Source organism: Musca autumnalis, unplaced genomic scaffold (assembly GCF_047663935.1).
Source record: "Musca autumnalis isolate F117 unplaced genomic scaffold, ASM4766393v1 scaffold_1, whole genome shotgun sequence".
Lineage (NCBI taxonomy): Eukaryota > Metazoa > Arthropoda > Insecta > Diptera > Muscidae > Musca > Musca autumnalis.
In genome coordinates, this window is record NW_027411644.1 from 85,379,048 (window position 1) to 85,385,047 (window position 6,000).

The 6,000-nt window shown below is 34.8% G+C and overlaps 1 protein-coding gene across 4 annotated transcripts in view; it reads right to left on the reverse strand.

Moving 5' to 3' along the window:
- LOC141390657 (sodium-coupled monocarboxylate transporter 1-like) overlaps nt 1–3,167 on the reverse strand; it is a 34,501-nt gene extending 31,334 nt beyond the window's left edge. The window contains exon 1 of one of the 4 annotated variants that reach the window (XM_073963603.1): nt 3,087–3,167. The gene's annotated coding sequence lies outside the window, so the exon portion shown is untranslated. Of the gene's footprint in view, nt 1–2,731; nt 2,840–3,086 lie in introns of those variants that run through there. The other 3 variants (XM_073963606.1, XM_073963607.1, XM_073963605.1) reach the window with 3 other exon arrangements.
- Between the last annotated feature and the right edge of the window lie 2,833 nt (nt 3,168–6,000).

Below are 6,000 nucleotides of genomic sequence, written 5' to 3' on the forward strand. Positions count from 1 at the left end.
CACTGACAATGTCGAGAGCAAAAAATTGGGAAGGTGGGTCCACGTTTTGGGATAGTCCCCATACAACAGTACTTCTTAATGTTTCGGTATTTTGAATATGTTAGCTAAACTTATCAAACAAATTGGTTGAATTTTGAGATGCGGGGTTTACACTTTACAAAAAAACTTTTCCGATAAAAATTATGGACATAGGTCCACGTTTTGATATAGATCCAATAGAAAAGTATCGCCAGATTTTCGGTATTTGCAAGGTGGCACAGAAGTGTAGAGGCGAAAAAAAGTGTAACAAATAAAAAAGTATCAGTCGGCTTATGTATTTTGGTGGGTTTTCAAAATTTTGGACGTATGTACCGACAAAAAAAAATTTATAGGATTAAAGCTCAAAAATTTGTGGGGACATCGACAGATAGGGCTTTTTTCACACTCGCCTACGAAAAACGTAATATCGCTGTTAACAGGGACACAAGGAAAACCTTCAGTAAAAATATCCAAATGATCCTCGAACAGACCCTTAACCACACAAAAATGTTGAACATTTGTGTGGGTGGTAGCACAAGGATTGTACAGATAGGGCCCAAATTTGAACGTAAACTAACTTTTGACAATATTTAGAGATTTAAAGTTTGGACCAAATCGGTTGCAAAGTCTATGAGACATCGTGCGTACCATTTTAGCGAATATTTTCCAACTTTGTGGGGGAGGTACAGGAAGGAGTAGACCTATTAGCACCACCTTCGAATTTCATTTAATATTCAAAGAAATATTACAATATCCAAAGTGTGGACGAACGCAGTATTCGGTTCGAGCTCTCCAGCCACTATATATGTACATATGTATGGTGGCATAGGGGTTTTTTACAGCTTTCGGGCTATTTTCTCAAGAAGTAATTTTGGCAACGTATACAAGTTGCTGCAACAAAAATCGAAGTGATTCGAGAACACTTCTTAAAGTAAATTTATCCAAAATTTTTTGTGGGAGGTGCCCGAAGGAGTGAGCAAATATAGTCCATATTTGAAACTGATCTATACCTGGTAGATTTATGAGGATGTGTAAACAAATCGGTCACAACCATCAAGAGTTATCGTGCGCACAATTTTTCCGAACATTTTTGAACTTTTATGGGGGAGGTACCACCTGAAGGAGTGGACTGATATGGCTTATCTTCGAACTTAAGCTAAGTTTGCACAAAATATTACGAAATCCACATTTTGGACAGAATCTGCAGATCCGTTCGAGAGTTATCTTGCGCTTCAACCACTACACCCTGTGTCATAGGGGATATTTGTACCTTTCAGGCTATTTTCTCAGGAAGTATGGACTGGCGCCTGATGAAACTTGTGCCGTCGTCTGGGGACAGTGAATACAAGTTTCTGCAACAAAAATCCAAGTGATTCGAGAGCAGGTCCTGAACTGAACTTTTCCGAAATTTTGTGTCAGAGGTATCCGAAGGAGTGGACCGATTGAGTCCATATTGGAACCTCATCTAAGTCTTGTAGAAATTTTACGATGTGCAGAGTATAGATCAAATTTGTTACTTCTTTGAAGAGTTATGGTGCGCACAATTTTTGCAAACATTTCCGAACTTTTGTGGGAAGGTACCGGAAGGAGTGGACCGATATGGCCCATCTTAGAACTTCAACTAACTTTGGACAAAATTTTTTCGAAAGCCAAATTTTGGACTAAATTGGTTCATCCGTTCGTGAGTTATCGTGCGCACCAACCGGCCAGACAGACAGACGGACGGACATTGCTAAATCGACTCCAAATTGTCTGAAACACATTTCGTCCAAACATACTTGGAGTCTAAAACCATTATTTCGATGAAGCACATTTTGCCCGTATGAAAGTGTATATACCCTCGTTAGCATAAATGCTGAGGGTATAAAAATTGATACTTTAGTGGCACAACGGTCACACGAATCACCAAGTGGCCGAACACGGAATCACCGAGTGACCGAACACAGACGAACCCCGAGTGGCAGAACCCCTAACACCGAGTGGCCGAACACATACGAACTCCGAGTATCCGCACATCTACTACACGAATCACCGAGTGGCCGAACCCTGAACACCGAGTCGCACAACACATACGAACCCCAATTAGCTGAACATCTATAACACGAATCATTGAGATCCCGATTATCTTCAAATCGCCTACTATCGAAAAGCGAATCATCGAGTTCCCGATTATCTTCAAATCGACTACTATCGAACAGCGAATCACCGAGTTCCCGATCATCATCAAATCATTTACTACTATAGCAACGAATCTCCAAGCCGGTCATTCTACCGTCTATTACTGAACACCGAGTCATCCATCCAGCCACAGGGCATCTTCTAATTACGAGTCGTTGGTCCCTACCACTCCTCCAGCCACGTATCTCGTATGAAGCGTCCAACCACAAATACTGAATCCAAATTGCCGATCCCCCAGTCAATTATCGGATATACCATTTGCTATTTAAACAACAACAGAATAAAAATCCAGAAAGAATATTAAGATATGCTCTTTCAGACGAAAAAAAAATCTACCAAACACGTTTCGTATTTTCCTTGGAAACAAATCAAAATGACCCTTATTGGGCTTTACAACTGAAGGTCACCACTTAAAAACCACATGTAGAGAGCAGAGGAACAAAAATGTATTTTATATTAATTTTTAGCCATTCTAGGAGAAGTCCTGTTATTTTTTCACCAAAAATGTTTATTAGTTTTTTCTGCGAAACATTACCGTATTTATTTATTGCTTTTATTTTTTTAACGTTTACTTCATAATAGCTGACGGTAGTTTTTTAAATAAATTGTTATTTTTTCCCCGTATTGAAGTGTTGAACAAAACAGCTACACTTTTGAATAACACAGCCGAAGATCAAAACATTTGTGAAGTGTTGCGCTCTGTCTACAAAAAAAAAAAACGATAATCATAATAAGCCAATATTTGCTTATCATTCAAAAAGATGAGGGTAATTGCATACGGTTGTTGTCTTAAAAACACCTAACTTGGAATACCCCCTGTTTGAAATATGAAATATTCAATAAATAAATTAAATATTAATTTGTGTACAAATATATAACAATGTATATACCTGTACTGGTTAAAAGAGTGAACTAACAGTAACACCGAATTATACCGACGTATTCCACGCACCTGCAATGAACCAACTAACAATTCCCACTTAGCGATGAGAAAATAATTTTAATACTATTAAGTTACTTTCGGAATATAGTTAATAAGAATTAGTTTTAGTTTTTGGTTGGAATCAATTTGAATCGGTTGCGCTTATTTTTTTATTGATTGATTTGTCTCACATAGGTATGTATCTACATATATGTATGTAGGTGTTTCCAGATGTTGTTGAATTATTTGGCGGTACATTAACTAAATTTTCAACATAGCAACGTCCATTCATATTTACATCTCTACGTATTCTAATGTTTTTAACACATTTCTGTAAGTTGTACATACATCAACGAATACAATTATACATACACAATTAGTTGCACAACATTAACATTTCTCCGCCAAGATCTAAGAAATTATCTATTAACATAGGCAACCAACCACCCCTTATTAATAATCACTCAAAACTGATGTTGATCTGCTTGTGTGGAAAAAAACTGCAATAAAATGAAACTAAAAATAAAATTCTGACCATCCATTTATACCTACAAATGTATAGAATTCAACATCATAAAATCGAATAAAGTGATGAAAATATATGTTTGTGTTTCTTCCACATAAATAGAAACAGTTTGTCAATTAAATGTTTTCAAGTTTTTCTTCTAAATTAAAAATAATTTTTTTTCAAACAATTTAAAATTTGTTTAACAGTTAAAAAAAACTACTCCTCAGTTTTACAAAAGACACATACAACACATATAAAAGCTCATTAATTTTATAAAAATAGGTAAAATAAAAATAGGTAAAAAAACTTTTTAAGTTAAACGGTTTTATGTTAAACATACATTGCAATGTTTAAGATAAATGTACTAAAAACCAAAAAATAATAAAATAGATATAGTCGTGGGAATTATAAACATATGCATTGACTAGACTAAAATAAAACCGTGGGGCACGTCAATTGTCTTTATTTTTTTAGTTTTGAAAAACTTTGTGGAATATTAACATGTTTACTGCTGGAGTTTTTGCACACAAATCAAAAAATTTAGATTTGGGAAAAATTCGTAAAAAAGCCTGAAGTGTCGCAAAGCGCAAATTTCAACAAATTGGGACAAATGATCATAGTATATCTTATAACCATATGCCGACGGATCCGAAGACGTTTGCCGTTTGCTTATAGGAACGGCAATTTTAATGAGAGTAAATGTGCCACCAGATAGGTCCCGATCTACATTAGACTGATTTCAGTGAACAAATTTAATGAAATCAGGTTCCTCACTACGGCAATTTCATAAGATTACTCTAGTATGGAACTCGATCCAAGAACGCATAATTTCAATCAAAATTTGCAATTAAATCGAGCTAGTGTGGAACGGGACTTAATGGATATTAATTGCCGAAACGATGTTTGATCTGCCTGTGGGACATATTGGTCCACTCCTTGTGCCTCCCCATAAGCGACTTGAGATCCAGTGAAAGGTCTAGTTCTGTCTTCGTTTTTGTTATAACTTTAACGAATGACTAAATTGAACTTATTAGAACATTTTGTATGGGGCATTTACCGAAAAAATAATAGCAGTCCCAAAAAAAATTGTGATACTAAGGGCAATTATTACATGTACCCTTTTACTATCTGATGGATTTGAAAACGTGAATTAAGCCAATTTGGAGGCAATAAAAATATGATTTTCACACTTGTAATAATGGGGGTAAATTTTATTAATTTTAAAAATTAATAGTACATGTATATTATATATTATAGTATATATTTAATAGTCTTTTCTAACAATAACTAAATAAAAAACGAAGGAAAAATAAATTATTTGATTATTTCAATGTTTAAACTTAACGTAAGAAGAACAATTCCGATCGTATTTATTTAACGTTAATATACATATGTATGTAGGTACTTGAGTAATCATAGGAACATCGGAGATCAATAAAGTAACTTGAAATTTTTAAAGTAGTATAATAATAGCCTGTTTCACAATCTCCGCCGAAAATTAAAAATAATAAACTACTAAATCGTTTATTTGTTTATCAAGGATTCGAAATAAAATTCGCTCGCTTCTTTGGATATAGTGAAACAGACCCCAAGTATGTTTAACTTTATTATTTAAAAGAATAAAAAAAAATTGTTAAGATTCATATTGCTATTATTTTCGAACTCCTCGTATCCGTCAATTGTACTAACTGGTTCACTTAAAGATGAAGTAAACATTGTATCACATGGTAATCTAAAAGATTCGTCATCGGGCGAATTTAGAGTTTCGTCAACAGGCTTATTTGGGCGATGATTAATATTTCGGAAAGAAGCATTTGGTCGATTTTTTTTGGCGTTGAGCTTAGGATAGACACGTCATCATGCGAGTTTGTGTAACGATTAATATTTCTGATAGAGCCATTTGATCTGATAGAGTCTTTTGATGTGGAGCATAGTTGAGATTGATGTTCTTTCGAGTTTGAAAAATTATTAGTATTTCGGTAATTTTCACTTTGCGTTGTACACTACTGTCCATTGTAAGCATGTTTAACTCCCCTTGAAAAATAATTTCATTGATGAGTCTGTCCGCAAGCTTGCTTTGTGTTGAATCTATTTTTCGGAGTCTGGAAGCCCATGTTTTTCCTGCCAGATCAAAGCTATCACTTTCCTTCTGCAAGAATGACAAAGCCGTATCTAGGGTGTCCAAAAAACCGGTTTTTCCAAACAAAACGGTTTTCGGTTAACCGAAATTTTCAGTTTTTTCAAAAACCGGTTTTCGGTTTTCAAAAATTTTCAAAACCGGTTAACCGGTTTAAACCGGTTTTGTAAAATAGGTACAAAATTGCTCATAATTGATAAATATTTGATTAAAAATGTGCGGCAAGGGGTAAATTAA